This window comes from Octodon degus, unplaced genomic scaffold, assembly GCF_000260255.1.
Source record: "Octodon degus isolate 3935 unplaced genomic scaffold, OctDeg1.0 scaffold00088, whole genome shotgun sequence".
In the NCBI taxonomy this organism is placed as follows: domain Eukaryota; kingdom Metazoa; phylum Chordata; class Mammalia; order Rodentia; family Octodontidae; genus Octodon; species Octodon degus.
The window spans coordinates 2062510-2077255 of NW_004524664.1; positions in this window are offsets into that span (position 1 = coordinate 2062510).

Genomic DNA, 14746 nt, shown 5'->3' on the forward strand with positions numbered 1-14746 from the left:
TCACTACTAGATCGAACTTACAGTGATCCGCCTGTTTAGAGGCTCACAAGAGCTGGGATCACAGGCACATGCCACTGTGCCCAGTCTCAATTGCCCTCTAAGCCACCTCAGGGGCGGAGCTGCCATGGCAGCTCCCTCGTTTTCTTAATCTCCACATTTTGCTACATTCTGCTCCCCATTTCAGGAATACCTTAATAAAATTTATTTCAAAGTTCTATAGATTTTGCAAGGTCCCTGAGCCCAACCTCTTCTGGTGTTTCTTCTACCCACTGCATCACTTCCCCTACATTGATTCTCTCTGCAGCCTCTCCTCCCTGCCTCCCTGACTTCTCACCTGATTGGCATTTATACACCTGCAGTGCTCAATTTTTCAATCTCAGTGCCAGGGACATGAGCTCAGGACACATGTGCTTCTTTCTTGTGGAGCAGAATAAACACTTATTCCACCTACTCATTATCCATGAAGCTCTACAGGAGCTGCCTACATGCAGCTCTCTGGCCACAGATGTTACTCAATGTTTTGAATTTACTTACCTATTTCATTCTGTCACATGACTGTTATTGTACGGGAGTCCAGTGCATTTCATAAGGTGTTCTCTGATTTAAATCCCAGTGGAAAAAAAGAGGACAAAAAGCACAAATCTGAGAATCATCTCAAAACTTAACATATTCACTTCAGATTTTCCTATAAGGCTTCCATTGTGATTTAAACAAGACATCTCTATTGTTTAGAAGATTTGCTGAAGTTACAATTTCCCTTTGAATCTATATTTGAATATTTTCCTGGCCCCTCCCCGCTCAAGCAGAGCATATACTCCAAAGTCTACGTACTTCATGACACAGTAAGGGACTGCATTTTTATTTTCAGATTCTTTCATATGATTGGTATCTATGATGCCTCTGCTGATGAAAATAGAGTCTGACCACTGTACAATTCAGAAAGCTATATTACATGTGTCCAGGAAGTAGGACATTTCACTTATTGAAAGATATAGTCTTTAGTGTATTTTTTTATTTGGCCCCTTTAAAATAGAATCATAAATAACATAATAGGAGATTGGGCTGATGAGATAATTCAGTGGACTCAGCACCTGCTTAGGCAAGCACAGAGACCAAGGTTCAATTTCCAGCACCACATGCAGGGCCACATGCTGAGCCAGCCACTGAGACTGGGCATGGTAGCACACATCTGTAATCCCAGCACTGGAGAGGCTGAAAACAGTAGGAAGACTATGAGTCCAAGATGTGTAGTGAGACTCTGTACCAAATGCATAAGAAAAAAATAGGATATCAAAACTAGTTTAGTGGTTTAAAGGAGCTTTGCAAGGGGTAAAAGAACCTTAATTTGAGGGAAATCATTAGCTAGGGGACAAAATAATGATTCAGTCATGTCACAAAGATTGGATGGAGCAAAGAATTCTTAGCATGTGATAGCTAGAAAATGATTATTTCTAAAAGTGAAGGGATAGATACCTTCTACTAGGTGTCAATGAAATGGACCAGTATTTTCTGTAGTAAAAAGTAAATTTTCAGTCATATAAAGCAATTCTTTTTCCCCAATTATTTCTCCCCTGAAAACACTGTGATAGATGGGTAATAATGTTGGCTTTCCACATGACTTCCTGGACTTGAGTAATCATTACTGACTGTACTTAACAACGTTGAACATTGTGTGACACAGATGTCCTGAAGGGCTTTGTTGACTCTATGCACTTTCAATGACCTTGAATATGGATCAATGAATGAAAATAAACTTAGATTTACAATGACACTCAGTTTGGAACAGAATCACTAGACAGGAGATGAATTTCTACACCTCGTTGAATGACTACTTCCCATAATGAGAGTGACACAGGACTTTCAGGGATTACTTCACAAAGGACAATGAGGGTTAGGCTACATCTAGTCACAGTGAGTAATTGTTATCATAGAAAGGAAACTGATTTGTATAAATTGCAAAATCATTCTGACTTGTTTTTCTCACCTGTCTCTGGCTTTTATTGTATTTAAAGTTACCTAGAGAACACATTGCACAAGGGATGTGGAAGACATAATTTAACGCTTTGGTAATTTGAGCTAAGGTAAGGGGGGCAGCAGGAAGCTGTGGAAACAGGTAGACTAGCTAGAGACTAGATAGAGAACATAGCTTCCAGCACCAAGTATTTCACTCATCTAGTGTTCTATCCAGAACAAAAATAAATCAGCACTCAAAATCCATTCTCCAAAGAACAATTTTCAGAGCAACTAATCTTTGAAAAGTAGGATTTTCATTTTTTAAGTTTTATAGAAATGATCTGAAACATCTCATTGTTGTTTCAAGGAGTAGGTTGGGAAATATATTGGAAGCGTTATGGTTAAGGGTTTTTTTTAGCCTATACAGGCTTGAGATTTTTGTTTTGTTTTGTTTTTTGCTTTTTGGTACCAGGAATTCAACTCAGGACCTTGCACTTGCCAGGCAGATGCTGTACCACTGAGCTATATCACTGGTCCCTGGACTTGAAGTTTTATTTTGCTCTTCAACTTCTGAGTATAAAGACATATCAACTCAAATCTTAGGAAACATGGAGAGGATAGAATGGTGAGCTAATACCCAATGTTCAAAGTTTACAGTATGATTATTTTTATAGGCCTCTAGTAGTCAGTAAGATCTATTTGTTAATTTGTTTAAAATGTAATTTTAACAGAGCCTTCTTTCCCTATATATTTTTCATATATATGTATGTATGTGTATACATTTATACACATATACATTTCACTCACATATATTTTGAGGCTGTCATGTATTGCAATGGTACAGCATGTGCTTACTATATAGTATGATACAAAATTGTAAATGCTAATGTGTTTGTTCTAGAGGCAAGCATACAACTTGTACCAGAAGTGTCACAAAATGACTTCTGAACTATGAATCTGATAATTTTCTGCATTTATTTTTTTCTCCCATGGATGTTTTATAGTTTTCTTACACCAAGTTTTGTGCAGGATTTAATTTCTGTACAAAGATATCTAAAGCTCCTACTGAGCTCCCCTTTATGACAGGTTAGTGTCTTTTTCATGGAGGATGAATGTTTTCCCCACCAGCTCATTTTATAGATACATGTAAGACCAATGATAGTAGTGGAGAAAACCCAAAAAATCCCAGTGCTGAGTCTAGTGCTGGAGTGAGGGATTCACCAGTAATGCTATCAGAGTTCCTAGAGTAAGTAACTCCCATTTTTTAACAAACAGACTGAAAGATGAGTCATAAAGTTTAGTCTTAAAAACTTGACATCTTGTATTTGATAGTAGTGTAATTATGTGTGTATGTGTGTATTGTGTAGCACACAGTCTTAGACTCTGTTCTTAGTCCCCCACCAAAAGAAAACTTGATAGGAGATATTAACTGAGGATAAGACAATCACAGAATGCAATCACAAAACTCATTTACAAAACCCAATCATATCTAGTTAGTAAATAAAGAAACTTCTTACAAAAAGACAAAAGTGATTTAAGAAATTAGGAGGATGGTATGTGGGCTGCAGGACTCTGGTAAGCTCTGACATTAGACCCCAGCACACAGGCATGAAGCTTGTGCTGGTGTTGGTCCAACCTTTTAAGAACTTAGGAGGATTCTGTGCAGCCCATGGGACTCTAGAGATCTGCAATCTGTGGGCACAGTGTGTGAAGGCATACAGCTTTCCTGGCACTTGGTTCATCCATTTAATAACTTAGGAATATTCTGGGTAGCCTGTGGGATCCTGGCAAGCTGTGTTCCTTGGTCCCCCAGCATACAGGTATGGAGCTTGTGCTGGCACCGGTCCAAGCTTTTAAGAACTTAGGAGGATTCTAGGTGACTCAAGGGATTGTGGTGAATCCAGACAATACCCACCACCCACACTGAAACTTTGTTGAGCATCAGCCACTCAGCCCCTTTAGTAGTGAGAACCTTGGTGAGTTCTACCTTGTTCCCACTGTAATGGAAAACTTACTAACACATACCTCACCACTCTCCTACCACTGTTAAGTCTGAGTGATTACTGGGAGCTTCAAAAATGCCAAAAAAAAAGATCAAAAGGCCCACCCAAAAAAAATCCAGGAGACAAAAACTTATAACAACTTTTAAGTCACACACCTCAAATTTCTGAAATAATAGCAACTAAAGTAAAGAAACAAGTCCTTCAAGATATAGAAGAAATAAGATCAGAAATAATCTCTCCAGTCAAAATAGAAATGACAACAATTGCAAAGAATTGCTCAGCACAACTAAAGAAGAAATAGATAAAAAAGAGGAAAACAGAAAAATGATGGAAACACTGAGTGAACAATACAGGAAAGAATAGAATGCATGAAACAGATTCAAACAGATACCCAGGAAATTAAGAAGTTCATTGAAAGCTGGCAAAACCACTTGAATGAAACTGGTGATAGACTTTCAGAACTTAAAGTAGATCAGCTAATGAACATGAAAGGAAAGATCTCTTAAAACTAACAATGAAGCAGGAAATAACAATTCATTAGCTACAAAATGTCACAAAGAAACATAATATAAGAATAATAGGTGTCAATGAAGCAGCAGGAGACAATACAAATGACACAAAAAGACTATATGCAAAAGTACTGGCAGAAAATTTTCCAAACATGAGCAAAGAACCTGCCATACAGTTAAGTGAGGCATATAGAACTCCAAACAGCCATAATAAAAACAGGTATCCAACTAGAAACATAATAATCAAGATCTCAGAAGCTGAGCAAAAGAATAGATTATTAAAAGCTGATAGAGAGAAATAGATCATCTATAATGGAAAGCTCATCTGAATCATGGCAGATTTCTCAACACAAACAAATCAAGAAGAGTATAGAGTGAACTATTGCAGGTCCTGAAAGAAAGTAATTTCAAACATAGATTGAAACATCCTACAAAACTATCAAATTCAATGACGAGCTAAATTCTTTCCACGACAAAGAGCAATTGAAGAAATCCATGATCAGCAAACCACCGCTATAAAGAGTACTGACAGATCTTCTAGAAAGAGACAGAAGTAACCACAGCTTCAATAACAACAGAAAGGGCAAAAAAGCAGGTAATTAAAAAGAGGGAGAAAGTATGGAACCTACAGCAGAAAGATAACATGATAGAGATAAGCCAATATGTATCATTTATAACCATCAATGTAAAAGGCCTCCATTCACCAATTAAAAGAAACAGACTAGAAGAGTGGATTAAGAAACAAAATCCAACATTATGTTGCATAGAAGACATATTTAACTCAAAAGGAAATTCACAAACTAAAAGTCAAAGGAAGAAAATCAATTCTCCATGTTACAGAAAATCAGAAGAAAACAGGGGTAGGTATTCTGGTTGCTGACAATATCAACTTCAAACCAAAACTCATCCAAAGAGATAAAGAAGGTCACTACATACTTGCTAAGGGAAAACTGCAAGAGGAAGAGATAGCAATTTTATTTTTTCTGTATTTTAGGGAAGGGTCTACAGGGTGTTCAGGGTCTCACTACTAGATCAGATTCGTAGTGATCTGCCTGTTTACAGCCTCCCAAGAGCTAGGATTACAGGCATGCGACCCCACACCCAGTCTCAGTTGCCTTCTCAGTGTGATCTGGGGGTGGGGCTGGAATGGCAAGCCTGGGGATCGAACTCCTGGCCCCTGTGCCTGCTTTCAGGTGTTTTAATCTGCTGAGCTATTTGGCTGGCCCAAGATAACAATTTTAAATATATGTGTGCCCAATATAGGAGCACCCACCTACATAAGACAAATTTTGACAGACATGAAAAGTCAAATGAGCGGTAATACAATTCCAGTGGGGGAACTTTAACACATCACTGTCACAAAGAGATAGATCAACTAGGCAAAAAAATAAAGAAATAACAGAACTAAAGAAAACTTGTGAAGCTATAGACATGGTAGAAATTTATATAGCGTTTTGCCCAGCAACAACAGAATATACATTCTTCTCAGCTGCACATAGACATTCTCCAAAATAGACCATATACTAACACACAGAGTATTCTTGAGTAAAGGCAAAGGAATTGAAGTTATCCAATGCATAGTATCTGACCACAGTGCAATGAAACTGGAAGTTATTGACAAAAGAAACTACAAAAATATTATAAACACATGAAAATTAAATGACCTCCTAAACAATCAGTGCTTCAGAGATGAAAATAAGGAAGAAATTAAAAAATATTTACAATCAAACAAAAATTCAGGTAACACTTACCAAAACCTCTGTGAACATAATGAATTTTTTTTTTCTGGATCCAGGGATTGAACTCAGGACCTTGTGCTTGCCAGGGAAGCACTTATTCTACTGAGCCATCTCCCTGGCACCATTGAATGTTGCTTTAATGGGAAAATTTATAGCAGTAAATTCACATATTAGGAAAGCAGAACAAGCTCAAATAAATGATCTTATGTTGTACCTAACACTTAGGGAAAGAAGAGCTAGTGAAGCCCAAAGCCCGAAGAAGAAAGAAAATTGTAGATTAGAGCAGAAATAGATGCAAAGGAGACAAAGAAAACAATACAAAGAATAAATGAATCAAAGACTTGGTTATTTGAAAGAATGAATAAATTTGATAAACCCCTAGCCAACCTAATCAAAAAAAGGAAATAAGAAAAAGAGAAAACTAAATTCATACAATAAGGAATGAAAAGTGTGAAATCACTACAGACCCTACAGAAATTCAGATCATTAATACCTACTTCCAAAATCTTTACTCTCACCATATGGAAAACACAGAAGAAGTGGACACTTTCTTAGATGTATATGAAATGCCAAAACTGAGTTAAGAAGATATACAAACTGTGAATAACCAAATAATGGGAAACAAAATTGAAAATGTAGTAAAAAAAAAAACCTACAAAAAAAGAAAAGCACATGTCCTGATAGATTCACAGCAGAATTCTACAAGAAATTTAGAGAAGATTTAATGCCAACTTTTCTCAAATTCTTTAATGAAATGAAAGGGAATTCTCCCAAACTTATTCCTGGAGGCAAGAACTCTAATTCAGGGCCAGGCAGAAAGCTCAGCAGATTAAAGCATCTGCTTAGAACAAACAAACAAACAAACAAACAAAAAACATCTGCTTAGGCAGATGCAGAGACCAGGGTTCGATCCATGGTGCACCAGGCAGGCTACACCCCTGGGGCGCACTGAGACAGTGATTGAAACTGGGCATGATGGCACGTGCCTGTAATCTCAATGCTTGGGAGGCTGAAAACAGGAGGATCACTATGAGTCTGATATGTATAGTGAGACCCTGTAGACCTCACTGAATACAGAAAAAAAAAAAAAAACTGATTCCAAAACCAGAGAAAGATCCAACTAAAAAAGAGAACAACAGGCAAATCTCTCTAGTGAATATAGATGTAAAAATCCTCAATAAAATACTAGCCAACAGAATGCAGCAAATCAACAAGAAGATTATACATCATGACCAAGTGGGATTCATCCCAGGAATACAGGGATGGTTCAACATACACAAATCCATAATGTAATACACCACATCAATAGAGCCAAGAAGAAAAACCACATGGTCATCTCAATAGATGCAGAAAAAGCTTTTACAATGTCCAACACTCATTCATGATAAAAAAAAAAATCCTACCAAGAATCTGAATAGATGGTCTATATTTCAACCAGATAAAACCTAGCTCTGAGAAACCAACAGCCAACATCATTCTAAGTGGGCAAAAAGTGAAGACTTTCACTTTAAAATCAGGAACAATACAAGGATGTCCACTGTCTCCACTCCTATTGAATTCAGTTCTGGAAAAATTATCAAGTGCAATTATACAAGAGAGAGAAATAAAGGGAATAAGGACTTAAAAAGAAGAAGTGAAGCTATCATTATTTTCAGAAGACATGATGGTCTGCATAGAGGACCCCAAAAACTCCACCAAGAGTCTTGTAGATTTAATCACCAAATTCAGCAATGTAGCAGGATGCAAAGTCAGCACCCGAAAATCAGTAGCATTTTTGTACACAACTAATGAACACACTGAGATAGAAATTAGGGAAACCACACCTCTCACAACAACATCCAAAAAACCCTAAAGTACTTAAGAATCAATCTCATGAAGAAAGTCAAAGATATACAGTAAAAATTACAATACTCTGAGCAAAGAGATTGAAGAGGATTTTAGAAAATGGAAACATATTCCATGTTCTTGGATGAGAACTATCATTGTGAAAATGGCCATACTCCCCAAATTGTTATACTGATTCAATGCAGTTCTGATTAAAATACCATTAATATACTTCACAGAGCTAAAGAAAACTTTCCTCAAACCACATCTGGAATTCATCAGGAACCAGAAGAGACCTAGAATATCAAAAGCATTCCTTGGATGTTCAGGAATATCAAAAATATTTCTGAGAAATAAAGGAATGGCAAGAAGTATCATAATCTCTGACCTGAAATTATACTATAAAGCTACTGTAATAAGAACAGCATGTTGCTGGCATAGTAACAGACCTAAAGATCAATTGAAAAGATTAGAAGATGCAGGCACAATTACAAACACACTCAACCACTTTATCTTTGATAAAGGGGCCAAACATATTCACTGGAAGAAAGATAGCCTCTTTAATAAATGTGTTGGAAAAACTGGCTTTCCTCATCAGAGGCTAAAATTAGGCCTATGCCTATTACCATGCACTAAACTACAGTCAAAATGGATCAAAAATTTAAATGTTAGGGCTGGCCAAATAGTTCAGTGGATTAAAGCAACTGCAAGCAGGCACAGGGGCTGGGGGTTTGATCCCCAGGCCTGCCATACCAGCCCCGCCCCCAGGGCATGCTGAGATGGCAATTGAGACTGGGCATGGTGGTGCATATCTGTAATCTCAGCTCTTGGGAGGCTGTAAACAGATGGATCACTATGAGTCTGATCTAGTAGTGAGAATCTGAACACCCTGTAGACCCTTCTCTAAAAAAATACAAAAAAAAAAAAGATTTAAATATTAAAACGGAACCACTAAATCTTCTGGAGAAAAATGTAGACAGAAATCTTAAAGACATAGGGATAGGTAGAGAGTGCATGAACAAAAAACAAACTGCATGAGAAATTCTTCAAAGAATCAATAACTAGAATCTCATCTTTTTGAAAAGTTTCTGGACTTCAAAGCATATCTCCAACAGAATAAAAGGAAAACCAACAAACTGGGGAAAAATATAGCCTATTGTCCCTCCCACAAAGCCTTCTATATAGAAAATATAAAGAATTTTTAAAAATCAGGTTCTCCAAGTTCAAAGATTCAATCCAAAAATGGGCATCTGAGATGAACATATACTTTCCAGATGAAGTAATAAAATGGCCAGTAAATATGTGAAAAATGTTCAGCATCATTGATTATTCAAGAAATGCAAATTAAAACAACACTGACATACCATCTCACCCCAGAAAAATGGCTATCATCAAGAATTCAGCCAGCAACAAATTCTGGAGGGATTGTGGAGAAAAAGGAACCCTTCTTTACTATTAGTTGGAGTGCAGAGTGGTACAAGCACTATGGAATTCAGTGTGAAGACTCATCAAAAAGCTAAGATTAGAGATCACATTCTAGCCAACAATTCCCCTCCTGGGTATTAAAAAAAAACCTGAAAACATCATATCACAGTGATACATGTGCACCCATGTTTATAGCAATGCAATTTGTCGTAGCTAAATTCTGGAAACAACCCTGATGCCGATCAACTAAGGAGTGCATAAAGAAGATGTGGTATTTTTACATAATGGAAAATATTCAGCTATAAAACAGGATATATTAGAGACTTTTGTTGGCAAATGGATACAGCTAGAGACCATACTCTCCAGTGAAATAAATCAACCCTGTATGTGCAAACATCCTATTTTCTCCTTAGTGTGAGAACATGAAAGAGAAAATAGACTATGAAGGGTACAATAGATACTGGGAAAAGGGAATGCACTTATTCAAAAGGAAAGAATTACTGAGTTGAGGAAAAAGGCAGGAGAAGGAATGAGGTAAAGAGATATACCTATGTATGTAAGCAGGATGATTTGGACAACTGTTCTGTGGATTTCTGCTGGTCAATGGAAAGGAGCATATAATGCTTAATTTGTTTTGTTTCATCTTTTCAATTTTCTCCTTTTTGTCCTCTTAATTTCTTATATCTTTGTTTTTTTCTTTCTTCTTCAACTTTTTATTCATATATCTGATAATATGAATAACTGGTTGAAAGACAACACTATGCATTACAACAAATACTGTGACGTTCATATTACTTTGTTAAGTGAAATTTTGTATCACTTGTAATTTTTCTGTTTTAATAGTATTTTATACTGTATAAAATAAAAAAGCAATAGTATTCAAACTCTGGTTTTATTTTACTTTAGATTTACTGAGATAGAGATTGATTTTTATAAGGTGAAGTCTGAATGACAATGCCCTGAATTGTGTGAATAGTAGGCTGTGGTTAATAATTTGTTCAGCATATATGTTAAAGAGGTTTGAATACAAGCAACCATCCCAATTTAGTTTATATTTCAGAAGGGGAAGTGTTAGGAATTAATTACTTTAATTAAGAGATGATAGAGATCTGAAAGTATATACCAGTTCTAGCCAATCATTCATTATTTATTAAAACCTATTTGTGGGGCAAGAACTGTGCTAGGCAATGGATATATAAAAAATAAATGATTTGGCCCTTATGGGCATGTAACGTTACTGTAATATACCATAATGGCTGCTGTGCTGGAAATATCAACTGAATAGTACTCCAGAGAACAGAAGGCTCCATATATGAGGAGAGCTTTGAGTTGGGTATAAAAATATATGCAAGCATATTTCTAGCGCAGAAGGAACTGGTCATTCCAGGAATAGGGACCTGTCTGTGCCAAGAAGTAGGCTCCCAGTATCAGCAGAGTTTTTAGAAAAGTTAAAGGTTGTTGGAATATTCTTTGTTTGAAGGTGAGTACAGACTAAAAGATAATATATACTTGGTAGATTCTTCCATTATTTTCCTACATTATTCTTGTCCTTATTTACTTCATAAAATTAGACTTAATGATCCTAAGGTTTACTTATATGATTCTCTGAAATTTGGAGGGTCTATTTTTAGTTGCAAGAAAGGGATTCTTTGGGGTGAACAAGAATTAAAACTTGATTGTTTCCATGGAAACAAAGATTTCCTGCTGCTTAATACAGCTACATTGAACAGTAAAAACAAACAAAAAGACTTTCTTTTCCTATTCTTAGATGCCTCCTTGACATGTGCCTGAAGCACTATTTGGAAGTAAGATGACAATTTTTCTGCAATAGCAGATATGTTCCCTTTTCAAACTCTTTTATTAGACTTCCTTAGCAAATGGAAAGTTTTTGTCTCAGTCTCATTTTTAGAACAAAAGTCCGAAAAAAAAAAAAAGTCCGGTCTTAAAACCAGTCAATCTACTTCTAAGAAAAATAAAAAAAGAAATCCAACTTGTTTCATTTAACTACAGAAAATGAAAAGATAGAGAAAATTTAAGGTCTTCGTTCTGGTCTAACTTCAATGATAACAGGAAGTTTTACAGACTTCAGAAGACACACACACTGGAGCTCCACCACCTGGGATGAGAAGAGTGGCACATAAATCTGACATACTATGAAGGAGTGCAAGAAGAAACAAGCAGAAGACAATGGTTCCTAATGTATTACATAATGTCAGCTGAAAACACAAAAGTTAGAAGAAGAGGTGTGCTAATAAAAGACAAAAACATTTGGAAGTTATTTTCTAAGACATTGTGTTGAGAATCACTGAGTCTTCCTATGAATAAGGAATAATTAATATGTTGAATAGTTTAATAGTTGCACTTGTATTCATAAATGTGAAGACTCTGACTCATAGAGATTTTAGCTCGTAGACCAAACCTTGGGAAAAGAAAACTACGTTTCCAAATGATATTTCTCTAGAATTCAGTTTTACAAATAAAGACAATACCCTCAAAATCATCTGATATCTTTAAAGCTTGAATTTTAGCTAATTTAGCTTCTTTTAGTGTTTGAAGTCTTAAAATGTATTTGAGACAGTTTGCTTTTTTATTTGTTTCTTAAGTATTGAGTGGAAGGAAGTGCACATGTGGCTATACCTCAGCTGAACATTTTATTTCAAATAAATTTATAATTAAAGATTGCTAATTGCTTGAACATAAACAACTTTATCTCAAATACTCTTCCATGCTATCTTTAAACACAAGATTTTCATAGTTGATATTTGTTTTTTCCATTCTCAAGCCAGCTTTTGCAACAGTCCTCCATGCCTCAGCTTCCCAGAGCTTAGCTATCATTTAAGACTAGACTGAGTTCATCTCTGTAAGTTGTCCGCTTGATCATCTTTGTTTACGTAGCTGCTTGCTGCTCTGAAGTTTTTCCTTATTACCCATCACTTAACTGGAAATTAATTGATGCTGTCCCTTTTTTTTATAATTATCCTGATCTCTTGTACTATTGACTCGGAGCTTGTCCGGATGTTTGTTTCTCCTCAACAAGGGCATTGATCTGTAAGGACAGAGACCTTTTCTTCTTGCACCTCCATAGAGTCTCATTCGGCAAATATTTGTTGATTTGAATAATTGGTTAATTCAACAAACATTTACTAGGCAGATACCATTTGAAATGAACTGACATAGACCCTGTGTCTTTTTCCAGGTTTATCATAAAAGCTGCCAACAAACTTGAAACCATTTAGATTTTAAAATCTTCAAATTTTATAGATCAGTTGCTTATTTCTATGTGGACAATTTGAAAAATGTATTTGGAAAAAAACAAGGAAAAGGAGCAAGAAAATAAAGAAGGAGGAGAAAGAGAAAGGCACAAATTCAAATGTTTATAAGATTTTTAAAATCTAAATGTTTATTTTTTCTTCTTTACTTAACAACATTGCTATTTATGTTGTAGGTTTTTTTTTTTTGTAGGTTTGTTGCTACTAGTGTGATAACAAAAGGGATATAGGCTGTCACTCTAAACTCAGGATTCAGGGACTTCTCATATCTCTTTTGGACCATATATGAATCTCTTTCTGAAAAAGTCCAGTGTTCCATGTGATATTATTATTCACCATCAACAATAACATCACAGTCTTATCAATAACCTAAGGGAAAGGATATGGAATGGGAATTTAACTCAGAATACCTGATTTTTAAAATCTAGTTGTATTGATTAGAAGTTAGTTAGCTATATTCCTCCTTAGCAAATAGGGAATTCTTATCATGATCATTATAAAAAAGTCTATGTTCACAAAATTAGTATCAAAAATAAAGAATATAGTTAAATGCGAAAGAATTGCATCCTATAAAGTGCTATTAGTTATAATAACAGATTTTGTTTGCCCATTAGTCTTCCATAATTTATTTGACACATAGAAATTGTCCATACCAGATATTTCCCACATAGATGCATATTTAAGTAATTGTGGCATTCAGGTAACATTGTTACCATATACTTTTTTTTTTGTTTCTTTTTGACAAAGCTTCTGGTTTTGAATTGTAGAGAAGGGGATTCTGGCTTTTTCCTTTCTTCATATGCTAAACACGGTTTATAATAGTCTGCTTTCTGTTGCTGTAATAAAATACTTGAGACTGGGTCATTTGTAAAGGAAATTGTAAAGGAATACTAAGCTATTTAACTCACAGTTCTGGAAGTCCACCACTTAGTGCCAGCCTCTGCTCAGCTCTGGTGAGGGCCTCATATCAGGTGGCATCATAATTGTAGGAACAGATCTAAGAGGGAGCTCGTGGTGAGAGCAAAAGTCAGCGTAAAGAATAGTCTTTTCTAACAACAGACTCTGTAAGAACTCCTTCAGACAGCATTAATTTCTTCTGAATGGGATGTCCTCATGGACCTAATCATCTTCCATTAGATTCTATCTCTTCTATTAGATTTGTTCCATAACTTTGGAGACAAATCAATTTATACATGACCTTCTGGGGGTCAAATAGCATCCAGTTCACAATAGGTTGCTAGGATTTAAACATGGAGTTAAGTTGCTTATAATTGATATCAGTATAAAATGTCTTGTGAAACATAAAATAGAGGACATTATTATTTTTTTAAATAAGAGAATTTTCATGCTACAAACTATTCCATAGAGATTAAGGGATCAAATCACTCAGTTAAAATCTCACAACGAAAAAAAAAAAGCCCAATTAAATCCTCCAGTCGATATTCGTGCAAACCATATTTTAATCTTTTAAAGCAAATAATAAAAAGCAGTAATGATACTGAATTTCAAAACAAGATGATAGGAAATTAACAAGGGTTATTATATTGCGTACTATTATCTTCAAAGTACTTGCTCAGATTAACAGATATAGGCATGTGAAATTAATCAAACAATGTAAGCACTAACTGTTCAATAAACTAATTAAAATTACTACAATTATCTTAGTTCTCTTGTGTGTCTATATCTATACTTATCTATATCTATGTCTATCTACCTATATCTATATCTATATATCTATCTATATTAATCTATCTATCTATCTCTATATTATTTCCCTTCATTCTTCTTTCTCCCATCACAGATCTTTCCTTTTGAGAATTTATTTTCCTTTCACAATATCTCTAGTTCCTTTTGGATCTTCTTTATGTGTTCAGTTTCTTCCACTCTGGAGACAACACAATGTTTACACATGTGAGTCTGAATCAGTTCACTACTGAGTATGATCTCAACTTGCATCCATTTACCTATAAAAGACTCACATTTTTTTATAGCTGAGTAATACTCTGTCATATCACAACCTTTTT